Genomic DNA, 15,240 nt, shown 5'->3' with positions numbered 1-15,240 from the left:
ATTGAACAAATTATGGCAAGATTAACTTTAAATGAAACTAAGACTGAGGAAAACACATCTGAAATCAAAGCCCTGAAGACTACAATTAAAACCAACAAACAGATCATAACAGAACTCCAATAAAAATGATAGACCTTGAAGCAAGAAGCAGAAGAAACGATATAATTATAAGAGGGGTACCTGAAGTGTTTGACCAAACCCAACTGAATGCAATAATTAAAGAGATTGTGGAAACAACTGTTGAAAATAAGAATATAGCAAAAGAAATGATCATTGAACGTGCACATAGATCTCTTTGGAGAACACAGGGTAAAACTGTACCAAGACAAATCTATGTAAAAATACTAAATGCAGTCATTTCCTAATGGCTGCTAAACAGAAAAGAAACATAACATGGAGGGGCCATAAAATAAGCATTACACAAGACCTACCTCTGCGCATCAAGCAAGAACACCAATAACTAGCCACTTTCTGTTCTTATCTAATTAAGAAAAACATCAGATTTCAAATGCGTTACCCTATGAAACTTATGTTCAGCTGTAAAGATCAAAAATACTGTGTACAAAATAAAACTGAAGCTAAAATCACCTTCACCAAAACATTCGGAGATTCCCCTGATGAAAAGAAATAGTACAGCAACATAGCCGACAAACTAAAGCCCAAACCAGCTTTTCTAAAACTATGCTTTAAGGTAAGGCTATAAAATATTAATATAATGTTTTGCATCTGTGAATATTTAGTTCCTGCATTCCAGTTACAAAAACGTGGTGTGTAAACAGCTAATGTCACAGTCAAATCTCTGTTTAAATGAGAAATGCGGCCCTGTGGTCAAAAACCCCATTTCAAATGCATTACCATGTAAAATCAATCTTTCTATCCCTAAATACTCAGCAAACAGTAAAACTGCTAAATAAAGTTCAATCTAACTACATAAGAAGTCTGCACAAACCCTACACATTTTACTTAATAAACCTAAATATACTGTAAAGTCGAAAAATTTCAAATAAACGAAAACAAAGCAAGAAAAAAAATACATGGATCACTCCCAGCCACAGAAATTATCCAAACAAGTTTAAATAAAAGAAATTCACAATTTTTGTTGATCTGGAGAGCTGTCTGTGCAAGCAAAAAACTGGGAATAACAATACCAAATCCATGTAGTGATGGGAGGTCAAATGACAACTTCCCCTGAAGATTAGGAGCCGCAAAGCGCTACTGAGAACCGCAAGGCTCAATGTACAGTATTAAAAGTATCTGAAATCAATGGAACTATGCAAACCTATGAAGGAAAAACCTTTTAAGGTAACAAGGCTTTTACAAGTACAATTAAAGGATTCTAAACAAATGCAATGTAAATGTCTCAGAAAATGCAGTTTTATTTTTGTTACAAGTTTCTAAAAGGCTTGTTGTGCAATAATGAACATGTATCTAGTAACTGTAAAATGTGAAATGATAAAGAAGAATGCATATTTATCCACTGAATTTTGCATGAAAGATATGTCTGTTTAGAATACAACAAGGTATTGAAGGACTTTAGCATACATCTATTGTAGTTCTTTTCTTGTCTGTAAGTTAGGTATATTAAGCTCTTTAGTACTAAGCAATGTTTAAAACCCTGCCCTATGCGGGGGACATTTCATGTAGATTCAGCAAGATGTTTTTGTTTTTTCTAAAAAAGAGAAAATGCTTTAAAATATACTTCTCTAGCTCTTAAAAGCAATGTTAACTAAATGTCTTCATGCTCTGTATTTATGTTGTTATCTAAAATGTGGCTGTTTAGTAAGGAAGACTTACAACTTTAGCATAATCATTAATCAGTTGTTTTCCATGCAGCATTGCATTGCAGTTACAATGTGGTTAGCAGGTCAGTTAGAATTGTACTAGGTGTAATGTGCACATTAAACGCCATGTTTATAGTTAAACACTTGCAAAAGCTGAGTTTTGTTCCCCTTCAGCTGTTTCTGAATGTCATAATAATGCAAAAAGGGGTTCAAAGTAAAAATACTTTAACACCATTTAAGTCTGATTAGGTAAACTTTGTTAGTTGTGCACAAGCTAGTCTCTTTAGTTAATAATAAAAGGGGGGTGTAACTTTTTAATGACTTTTCTACAAATAATCCCCAAATGAAAGCTAGTCTTAAAAACTGTAATTAATGAAAACATGATGCAGGCTTTACAAAATGTTTTTCTTTTCATTTATAAAGTTATTTAAACACAAATGTTAAAGTCTATTACTATTGGGCATGAATATAGACTACAAGTCTGTTTGAAAAGTGATCACCACTAAATAGTATGGTGTGATGTTAATCCTTGCCCTTATGGTCCTACTGCAAATAGGCTCAAACATGTGAATTGAAAACTTTTAACACCTAACTGTAGCCAAAAAGCTTAGATACTTAAGTAAATGGTTAAACTACTATATAACCATAACTAAGAGCAGTTTTTACCTCTCAGCAACACCAGAAATATTTTAAAACCAGAAAGTACTCACTATTGTGAAATAACCTGTAATAGTTCAAACATGTTTTTAGAGCACACACTTCATTAAGGAGCAATCAACTGTGTGTCAGGCATGATTAGCATCACTTGGAATGAAGTAAAGTTCCTAGTTAATATCTCCCTTTACCAGCACTATAACAGCTTTCCCAGATGGTATACAAACAACACACTAAATATAAAATATAATACCACAAAAAGGAAGGGAGATAGGCGGGTAGGCACTGTGGGGGGTGTAAAAAGGTTTGAAGCCATCCTGTTTAAATGTATGCTACCCCAAAATAATTTTGTTCATCACAACAAATACTTAATTCATTACAAATATTAATACAACCTAAGGCCACAAATTAATCTGTATACAAAGGATATATAGCTAGGCATGTGTATTGTAGGTACTTGGAATGTTAATAGGTTAGGTGATAGTAAAAAGCTAAATCTAATCCTACACTTAACATATCAAGTTAACTCCAATATCATATTCTTATAAGAAACACACCTAAATAAAGAACAATGGCCAAAAATTAGCTGAAGAAAATGGATCAGGCAAATCATTTCATTAGGGGACAGCTCTGCTACAAAAGGAACAGCTATTATTATCAAAGAATCCTTTCAAGAGACTATAACTAATAGCAACTATGATACAAAAGGAAGATGGTGTTTTTTCACTAGCAAGCATCCACAAACAAAAAACAATACTCTCTTCTTGAATGTATATGGCCCGTGTTCAAACCAGCATTTCTTTTTATACAAAATCTATAACTTGTTCTTAAACTTTCCCAATCACTCTATCATTATAGGGGGGATTGGAATTTCCTAATTGACCCACTTACCAATAGCTCTAATAAAAACAGAAAACAACCAGTCCAAGTCACATCAGCTCTAAATGATCTTATACATAATCACAACCTTGTCGACCCTTACCTAAATTTGGATCATGACAGATCAATAAACAAATATACTTTTTATTCCCCTCCACATAAAGTATTGTCAAGAATAGACTATTTCCTGATCTCCTTGAACCTCTCTAGGTTTTGTCAAAATTATGTAATTAATAATACAATAATCTCAGATCACTCCAGAATCACAATTACTCTCAATGAAAATGTCCAATCTCCTAAACAGCGAGGCCCCTACAACTGGTGCTTAAACAATAACCTTTTAAAACATAAAAAGTTAATTGAGGAGTTAGGTAAAGCTATAAAACAATTAGACCAAGGTACATCCACAAAGCCAAATTCCACTAGATGTTCAATGGGCAGCCACCAAAACTGTATTAAGGGGAATTTTAATACAGAAAGCTTCACTGTATAAAAAAACAAGAGCAAGAACAGATTAGCCTGATTGAATCTCAATACACAAGCACTGAATTACAGCTACAAACTCATCACTCACAAGAAATAGAAAGGAAATTACAACATATTCAAAAAGAACTTTACTCTATACAACTACATAAACACACAATAAATGAGTTGAAACAAATATATAAGTACTCTGAATGGGCACAAACCCCTTCTAAGGTACTAGCAAGTATGATAAACATAAAGCCCCTCTTCATAATATCCCAGAAATACACTATAAAGATAGAAATCTACATAACAATAAAGATATAATTAACTCATTCTGGGACATATACAACAAGATATATAACCCCGAAAAGCATAAACATTTGTCTAATCTACAAGATAAGTTCTTAAATAATGTAAAATTCCCAAAACTTGATGAAGAACAATAGAACTTACTGCATAGTCCCTTATCAATCAGTAAAATAAAAATTGTGATTAAAAAACTAAAGGTCAACAAATCCCCAGGCCCTGACGGATGTACAGCTATGTTCTACAAAAAACTTAGCCACATACTGTTATGACTTTATAATTTTATTGTAGAATATGGCTTTACAGACAAATACTTAAATAACTCAAAGACAATCTTAATACCAAAACCTAATTCAGACAAACTAAATCTTATGAATTACAGGCCCATTGTCCTTATAAATCTTGATATAAAAATATTGACTTAACTATTCGTTAACAGATTACAAAAAACCTTGGACAAAATTATTTCCCCATAACAACTGGGCTTTATGAAAAAAAGACAACTAAGTGATATTACCTGTATGTTACACACCTTAATTTCTCTCTTAGCTAAAGACAAATATCCAAGGTATGCACTTACAATATAGGTTCATAGATGAGTACTAAGCTAACTGCCCTTGCGAGTCATTTTAAGCCTAGCCAGTTATCCCTTGTGAGACTCAAACACTGCATCTTGTGTTTGTAAGGCAAACACCTTAACCATTAGGCCACCCTCCCATAGATGCCTCAAAAGCATTTGATAATGTTGAACAAGATTTCCTTTTCTTAACAATGTCACACTTTAACTTTCCCACATCATTTATAACTGCCATCAAGAGGATTTACAACAATGCTACAACCAAGCTAAGCATTAACAAGAAGTACTCTAAACCCATCAGAATCACAAACGGAACTCACCAAGGTTGCCTATTGTCTCCATTCCTTTTCAATATATATTTAGAACCGCTACTACTCCACATCTCCAAAAACACCTATCACAATTTCCCAAAGGTTTATAACACAATAGTAAAATACTCAACTTTTGCTGACGAACTAAATTTTTACTTCGAACTCCCAAATACAGACTTATCAAAAATACTTTCCTCTATTAAACAATTTTTTTACAATAGCAAATTACAACATGAACCCCAAAAAACTTCCATATTCCCTCTCAACCCCATAAATCATAATGCATCATACTTCCCTTTAGTTGATATACCTTTAACATACAAGCTAAAATACCTAGGCATAAACTTTTCTCACACCTACAAAGAAATGCATAGTTCAAATCTCCTAAAAACTTGGGATAAAATTAGGCAAGACATCTTAAGATGGGAAAACTTAAATTTATCTCTTCTGTCTAAATCTGCCATTATTAAAATGAATATTATTCCCAAAATGCTATTTCAGCTAAACTCGATTAATCTCAAAATACCAAAAAAAAAATATTTACAGCAATGGAAAAGGCCCTCTCCAAATTCCTATGGCACACTAAAACAACAAGAATAAGCTACCAAAATCTTGCAATACCAAAAATAAAAGGTGGGCTGGGGCTACCAGATTTTAATCTGTACTACCTTATCATAAAAGCAAACAGGTTGATCCAAATTTTGGAATATGATAGTTCAAAAGAGACCTGGTATCCAATATGGGTCAAAATATGAGCAAATTTACTAAGTTCCCTAAACATAAATCCCAAAGCTGTTCCTTTCCTCCAACCCAAACAAAAACCTGTTTGCAAACTACACCCAATAATCAAAAATGAAATTACTGCATTCCAGTCTCTATTTCTATCCATCAATCTGCAGAATTCATTATTACTGTAACAACCTATACGTATGAACCTGAATATTAAGTTAAATAACAAAATGATTGATCTCAAACCATTCCCATTAACTAAAGAATTAACAGTATGGCATATCTTACAGTACAAGGAAGAAACACTTGATAAACTAAGAGAAAAATTCAAGATGCCAGCTAGCTATAACTACATTCTTTGACAAATTATATCAATAGTAAACCTAAAATATTCAAACCACAAAATAGAAATACAAAGTATAGAAAATACCCAAAACATAATCAAAGCACTAACAGCTAAAGAAAAAATGATTTTAAATCCTATAAATTAATAAATGAGTTAAAACACAAATCCACACTACTTTACTCAAGATACTGGGAAACATTAAATAATAATATAATGTTACAAAAACAAGAAGCCATAAACAATACCTTAAAACTTACACCTTTCAAAAACCTCATATACACACAAATAATGATTAACAACAACGCATACTATACCCCAGCTGTTCTCAGAAAATGTGGTTACAAAAAACGCTCACTGTGCCCTTTCTGCTCTAGGGAAGATGTAGATGTTCTCCACATCTTCTGGAGCTGTAAGAAAATGTCCAAGGTCTGGTGTTCCTTAAGAGTGCAACTACAGAAAGTTGGATACGCAAAAAACACTCTCTCTTTGGAAACAATGATTCTACATATAATTCCTAGTTCAATCAAGGGAATGCGCAAGCATATTTTAGTTACAGTATGCGCACTACTTAAATTCTATATTTCCAAGAACTGGGTTAATAATAAAAATATCTCATGGAACAATTTTAAAGACATGGCAGTTAAATATATCACCTCCCACAAACTAGCTACTAAAAGTATTAAAAAAATAATTTACATTCAAACATACTGGAACTCTCTCCTAGAGACAATTTTGACAAGTATACATAATACATACAACTAAATGACAAGCAGGTGGCTGGTATAAAAATATAAACATCTGTGTTACTGAACATAAATAGTTGCATCACCAACATATAAAACACACTTCTGGGATAACAAATGGATGACTTCCAATACTGTACATACTGTAAATAGGTATTTAGTTTTGTAAGCTTTTAAGTTATTTTTTTTCCTGATTTTTTCTGTTTTTCTTCCATTCTGGGCAATAAAGGTACTCTGCATATACAAACCCAATGCTCAACTTTTAACCATAACTTTGCTCTTTTGTAACCCCTAGATATGTTGTAATCATGTAATTTACTAGTCTCAGATTTTCTTGCAAATTTTTAAATGTTTTTCTCTGGAAAGTTTGGTTACCTTTATTCATCTATGTTTTACATGCTGAATTGTCTGTATTACTTTGTACTTTTACTTTTTATTTGTGGAAAACAATACAATAAAAAGAAATTTTCAAAAAAAAACATAGCTGTTGGGTCAGGTCTGGGATGAGTGTATAAAAACTTAAAAGACTGAGGAACTTTATAAAATCTATATGCTTTCTTAGGAGCAGCAGGCTGACTATTAGGGAAGCTACAAGATGTGACAAACACATCTTCCAAAGCTGGTATAATAAACAGTTTCTCCACAGAAAAAAATATTTTAAAATGTTTTAACTTTTAAACTACAGGAAAACAATGTGCTTCTGTTTAAAAGTACAGTTAAGTCTTGTGACAATTAAAACACAAACTCTGAGTCAAAAACAACTTTCCTAACAAGGAATGTAATTTTAAATAATAAATATTAAATGTGGAAGCTCTTTTCCCAAAGGGAACTTATTTGCCCAGCAATAAAACAGCACAAGCAGACCATTGTTTCAGACAGTCTGAATCAGAAATCTGAGTAGAAAACCCTCCATCTGTCCCTTCATCTTCTTGGCCAGATTCAGAGTCTTGAATCTCTTTAGAAAAAGAAGAATCTCTTTTTTCTTTTACCAGAAGTCACCTTAAAAAAAAGGATCAATAGCCTATACAAAACCCTGAGTCAGACCTAATGAACTACGATTGTACAGAATAATGTGTGCAGGAGTAGCTAAATGTTTGTTTTTGACTAGAAAGTTGGGGCAAACAGGTTTATTAATATCTGTAGCAGCTTTCCCAGGGATGGACACTAAATTTTCACTAAACAGGGCTATATTCTTTGTCCATTCTTCCAAGACCAAAAAGAGTGGCTCTTCACTGCCTAATAAGGGGACCACAACAGCCACCAAGGACATGAATAATCTTCACTCCATAGTTGTTGTAGGAAGCAAGATAAAAGATGAGGGGTCTGAGGTACAACTAATGGCCACAACAGAGTCATCCACCTGCAGCTGAGGCAAATTCCTAGCCTGCTGTCATGGCAAAGGCTGCTTGCCTAACTTTTTATTTTTGTGGCTGGGAGAAGGATCAGCCATGGGAATGGTAGTTTGTTCCATGTTGAAGCCAAAAATGGGGCCTTTTTCCTGGGAAACTAAGCAGTACAAGCCAGTAAAATTCCAATGTCATTTTTTCCCAGTAATAAAACAATAAAAAGCAATTGATTTTGCCAGCTCCAAAAATAAAATAAACACAGTTTCAACACAGAACAAATACTTTTAGAATGTTTTGACAACTTTTAAACTACAGGAAAAATGTATGATTCTGTTTAAAAGTAGAGTTAAGTCTTGTGACAGTTAAAACACAAACTCTGAGTCAAAAATAACTTTCCTAACCAGGAAAGTAATTTTAAATAATAAATATTAAATGTGGAAGGTGGAAGTTTTTTTCTCAAAGAGAATTTATTTGCCCAGCAATAAAACAGCACAAGCAGACTGTTGATCTTTGAAAGCCTGCAGAGGAGCACTCTCTTGAATGGCATGAAACCACTGAAGGGCTTGGCACCCAAACCTGTTATTTTAGACAGTTGAACTCAAGCTCTGTAATGGTTTTGGCATGTGAGAGGTGTCCTGAAGCTCTGGAAGCTGACTGGCTATTATATCCATGACAGGATATTACCAATATAGGTTAGGATACTGCAGTAGTAATTAATATGATAAATATACAATTGTATTTACAGTCTTTTTTTAAAGAAAACACAGTTATAGAGGGGAAATGATGACATAGTCCCTAATCTTTTTGAATACATAGGTTAGAAATAGCAACAGACATGGAGAACTAAATCTTAAGAAGGATTTTCAGTATAATAAGGGATGTTGAAGATGTTAAGAGACCTTATGATAAGACAGCTATCCTGGAGCACATTGCCAGAGGACACACGGATATGATTAACCAATTAGAAATGTAATATTATTTAGGAAAGGGGGACAGGGGTGATTTCTTTCTATCCACCAGAGCACAGCTGCATAAAAATGGGAGCCCACACTAAGTGTGGGTATAAGGAAACCAATGGGGGCAATTTGAAACCTTCACAGTAGGTTTTGTGTTAACGTGCTTTCCATGTAACCAGATCGGGCATGTAAGGTTCAAATGTTTGCAGTGACAGGTTGGGGAACAAAAGCCACAAGAGAACACCTAAAACTAATTACACAGTCATGATATGTTGTCCTAAAACTACAGCTGCTGTGTTCCAGATTATCAGTAAGGCCTGTACCCTTTCCTAGTAGAGACCTAGCTAAGAAGAACATGCATCAGATATAAATAAGACTAAGCCTGCAGCTGTTAGAGGAAACACTACCTTCCCTTACAGCACAGTGAGGCTATGGGAGGAACGCCTTTTTTGGGTGCCATTAGTAAAGGTTCATTTGGACCAAGAAGGAGATAATGAGAACAAAACGATGCAGTTGATAATATCAGAATAGCACAAACAATACTCAAGCCCACTTCTGATAATGTTTGCCTAAAAAACAAAAACTATGCTAAAAAAAGCATTCAGTACCACAGTAACCATGAAACATACTGACTCATTACTGTGTAGATGCAGAGTTCAGTTTTAGTCCATGCGTTAGATATCAGTCTACTTCATCTGCAATGACAAGGAAAATATAATAGAACCGTTCTGATGTTTATTGGATACCTTCTTCAGTGCCATCTTAATGGTGCCAGCATTTGTATAAGACATCAGTAATTGATATCACCGAACCCAGGTAGTCATTAAAGCTAAATTGCTCGTTTTTGAATCGACAATATGTAAAGAACATTTTGTGAACATTTTAGATTCTGTTGGAACTTAAATAATATAATGGCTGTAAATAATATATTCCCTACTAAATTAATTTATTGTTGAAAACTGTATGAAAAGAATAATGGAAAAAATTAATGAGGAAAAACATACAGTCACCAAAGTGACAGAATCCTTAAAACATGCCCTTAGAAACTGAGACTTGGGTATGTTTCTTATGATGCATTAGGGATGACAACTGATCGAGTTAGATGTTTAACAGTATTCCAAAAGATGTTGCAATAAGTAATGATTTCATGTATGCAGTACTCAGTGCACATGCAGTTACATGCAATCAAGCAGGGTGGCATTCATGTGGTTTAGGTAAAAGGGATGAGACCTAGTTAGTGTCCACACCTACAACAGAGGCTCTTAATGTGATCAAACCAATAAAAGAGCTAGGTGGTAGTGAAAAGCCTGAATCAAAGCCACAGCTGGTAAATGATACTGGATTTCCCTGAAGAAGAAACTTGGAAGTTTTTGATGGCAGTGAGTCTAAATATTAGACTTTGTCAAACAGTGCTGGACGTCTGTTAAAAGGGGAATTGGGGAGGATTACAATGACAGAGTTGATTAAGAAAAAACTCTTGGACACCAGTTTACAAAACTTGAGAGAGAGAGAGAGAGAGAGAGAGATACAAAGCAGCTCATAATCTTCAAGAACAAAGACAGTGATTATATTGCAAAAATGGCTTGCTGTATAGAAATCAGACATTTAAAGAGGGTTTCAATGGCAATGTAATGTAGCAGCTTGTAGTTACAAGGATGTGTCATCTGGAGTTTCTATCTATAACCCATAGAATTCCTTTTCCTGGTTGAACTAGCATAAAGTATATGAAAAGTGCTTATGCCAAACATCTACTGACTTGAACTTTCAAAATATGTAAAGGGGGAATGCAGAGCATGTGATGAGGGAAGCATAGCAAAATGTTACTAAGACTGGTGATAAAGCTAGGGTACACCCAGCTTCAGACCACCACATAGACACTGAGATGCAATAAACTGACAAAAGGGGCAGAGTTATCTATCAGGACAAATAAATGTTAAGTAAAATGAAGTGAAATGGTAAATCTGTTCTACCTGTCACCAAAATTTCAAGAGAGTCTGAAAAAACTGAGTAGCCATGATATGAAATATATCTTGTATAGCAAGCTTGCAAATGAGGAGCATGTGTGATAAGAACCAGAGTAATGTTAAAAAGTATTAATTGCATTTCAAAAGAAATGCATAAACATAAAACAATTATATTGGTTATACATTATATCAAAATGTGTGTGCAAATGATTCTTTAACAAGCAAAAGTGAAAAAAATGATTGTGCTGTAGTGGTATTTCAGGACATGTGTAATATTGAAGAGAAATATGTAAAGTGGAATGTAATTCTATTCGCTACTGTGGAAATATACTTCACAAATCTTTGTAGTATGTTCTTGAGGTTGTTGCCCTAGGTCATATGATGATTTCCTCTTTGCACTTTGGCTTTCTGAATCTTATTCTTCTCCTTGGATATGTAACTGTGGACTCAGGAAATAAATGCAGTTTCTAAATACAAATTCAAACCACAGGAAATGTGAGAAACCTCTGGGGCCACTCCAGCTGGTGTAAGTGCCTGGTTAGGTACATGCAGAAGGGAGCATTGTACTCAATTATGGGCCTGATGATGGCCAAGTATAATGGCACTATGACTTCCTTTGAGCTTGATGCCATGCCTTTACTTATAAGATGAGCCAACTAAAAAGATTTCCTTACTACCACAGTTACCCAACCAAATAAAATAACTAACTCTGGCACCATTCTCAATACCTTTAGCGAACACCTCCCAGCTTTCATTCATCGTTCAGCTACTTCTACCCCACATCAGCATCAATACAGTCTCACTCGCAACCTTAGCAGCTTTAACCCCACAACTTTCTCAAATATTCTCAAACAAACGAACTGGCAAATTCTAAATACCCTTCCCCTTGACAAAGCTATAGCCCACTTCAACTCTGTCTTCCTAGACACTCTAAACTCCCTAGCCCCACTAAGAAACAAAAGGATAAAAACTAATACTGCTCCTTGGCTATCCAAAGAAACAAAACAAATTATGCATCAAAAGGACAAAGCCTGGAAGCTTTACCAAAACAATAAAATGCCCAATACCCTGCTTCAATACACACAACTCTGCAACCTTGCAAAACAACTAATCACTAAGAACAAAAAATCCTACTATAGTAAGCTCCAGTCCAATAATAATAAAAACCTCAAACATTTCTTGAAATCCATTAATTCCCTTCTCAATCCAGGCTCCAAGAATAACCCCTGTCCTGACCCAAGTATATCTGACCTCAAACTATGCTCACAATTCAACTCATTTTTTATAGAAACTATTGCTGACCTGACCAAAACTTTTCCCAACAATAATCCTTCTGTCCCTCATTCTTCTCCGTCTAATCCCCCTAATAACCTTCCCCTTATGTTTGAGCTCAAGCCGGTCTCTACTAATTTTATAAAAAGACTTCTAGCCAAACTAAAACCTTGCTCCAATGCCCCTGATAATATTCCCTCCTCCTTCCTAAAATGAGCTGCTGACGGTATTGCACTCCCAATCACCATCATAATAAACAGATCCATAAAGGAGTCATATGTTCCCAAACTCTGGCGTACAGCCTACATTCTTCCTCTTCACAAAGGAGGCAAAAACACCAACATCTCTAATTTCTGCCTCATTGCTCTGCTCTCTCCAAACTCCAAAATCCTAGAAAAATTATCCACCTCCAACTTATGCCTTTCCTGACCCAGAACCAACTCCTTACATCTATCCAGCATGGCTTCTGCTCAGGCCATAGTACTATAACTACTCTACTTTCCTTCTTAGAAATGGTCAATCGAGCCCGAGATTCTGGACTCTTAGTATCCACAGTTCTCCTCGATCTTTCTAAATCATTTGGTACTGTTTCCCATGCTCACCTTCTCTATCATCTCTCCAACCTTCATCTGTCTTCAAATACTTTATCCTGGTTCTCCAGTTACCTGACAGACCTCAAGCAGTTAAATGGAAGAACTCCACCTCTACCTTCTTACCTACCCCAGCCAACATACCTCAGGGGTCCATCCTCGGAGCTATGCTTTTCAACATCTTCATCAATAACTTTCACACTGCTATTCCTGATGCCAAAGTTATTCAATACGCAGACGACTCAACTTTAGTCTGCATTGCCCCCAATCTTCCTGAACTGCTGACTAAAACCCAAACTGCATTTTCAACCACTGAGAATTGGATGCGCCAAAATCACCTCTCACTCAATGCAAATAAATCAAAAATTCTACTATTCCCTCCCTCTAGGACTTTCTCTTATGACAAAAATGCATTCAAAGTCCTTAGCCAAACCAACTCATCTATAGAAGTGGTCCCTTTTGCAAACTTCTTGGTATTACTATAGACAAACACCTCAAGTTCGATATCCACCTTCAACAAAATATAAAGAAAACCCACCAAAAGTTAGGTATGCTTTACAGGAACAATCTCTTTCTCTCCAACTCTACTAGGCATACCCTGGCCACTACTTACCTTCTTCCTTCCTTATTATACGGAACCCCTCTTTTAACTAACCTGACCTCTTCCATCGCTTCCAAACTAGAAAACTGCTATAATAAAATCTCTAAATTTGCCACCAAATCCAAAAATTCCACCCATCATTGCCTTACCCTTCAATCTCTGAGCTGGCTAGAACTCACTAACTACCTAGACTACCTCCAACTTACCACTGCTCACAGACTTCACAGACTTGTATTTCACCCAACAAAATGTCCAGCCCTAACAAACATCCTTCAACCCTACACCCCGAATAGAACTCTCAGATCTGAACACCAAAACTTAATTACTATCCACAAACCTAAATGACCTGCTGGCCAACCTCTCCTCTCTTTCTCACTAGGCAAAAAATGGAATTCCCTCCCTTCCACACTAAGGACAATATCAAACTCAGAAAACTTCAAAAACCTAGCTTTTCTCATACCTGTTATCCAAATGGAAATGTTCCTGCTTTCACCCTACCTAATTCTATTAAGGAAATGCCCCAAGGAGTTTTTTTATTCTCCTGGTTCCTAACCTCTCTCTAACTTCCATAACTATTTCCTAGAGTGGATTTCAAGCTATCTATAACTGCTATAGCTACTCTCACATGATTTCAAATTTGTAAATAATGTAAATAGCATCTTATTTTAACTGAGTGCATGTAAAGTGTTTCCTTAGTACTTTAAATGAGTGCATGTAAAGTGTTTCTACACTTCAAATGTAATAATGTATGTTCAAATGAATCTGTACAGTACAACCCTTAGATCGATCACAGTGAACTTTGTTGATCATGCTTGATATTGTATGTGCATATCTGTAAACTGTACTATATACTGTACCTTTTATACTTGTGTACTCTTTACTGCATTATGTATTATGGAGCTTTTCTCCCAGGGCCCTTTCTCCCCAGGTCTCCACTGAAAACGGGCACTTTTGGGCCCAGTGGACTTCCCCGGTAATCAAACTGAAAATAAATAAATGAAATAAATAAATACCTGGTGGCCAAAGTTTAGGTTATTATCTATCTGTGTTCCTAGGACCCTCACCACTGGCCTACTTTTAAGGGTGTGCTATCAATGTTATAATTTGCAGGGATATCTGATTTACCAAAGGACTATCTGTTAATCCTTGTCAGTCACCAGTTACTGATGGAAGATCCCATTATGACAGAGCTCCTGCTTGCATTGATTCTGAACATTCTGTTTTGGACTGAAAAGCCAGATATAGTAAGAGACAGTATATTCATAATTCATAGGGTCATATTTATATACTAGGCTAATGGCCACCATAGGTTCATAGGTTTATAGGTGTATACTAGGCTAATGACCACTAGGCCAATATAAGCCTATCAATGCAACCCAAATGATTCTCAAAAATTTGATTTATATAGAGGGAGAGATTTACTGACTACCTATGTCCATCAGATGCATAGATGCCAGACCAGGAGTGCACTTTCAATTACCCAGCCATTGGTCCAAGTTGCTCTTAAATAGGGATAGGAAGGGACTCTATGTCACATGGATAGGGAACATGTTCTAGAGAATGGGAATTTCTTGAAAAACATATCTGTCTCTTCAACATGCCCTATTTATGTCACAAACAAAACTTAGGTCTTTTAAGTAGTTGTTATACTATTTGTTTTGCAAATGTGCAAAAGGTTCATCAAAACGGGGTCCAGGGGTGCCTTGTACGTCAGGCA

This window comes from Protopterus annectens, chromosome 3.part0 (assembly GCF_019279795.1).
Source record: "Protopterus annectens isolate FY-2018-M chromosome 3.part0, PAN1.0, whole genome shotgun sequence".
NCBI classification, from domain to species: Eukaryota; Metazoa; Chordata; order Ceratodontiformes; family Protopteridae; genus Protopterus; species Protopterus annectens.
This window is presented reverse-complemented; position numbering follows the sequence as displayed.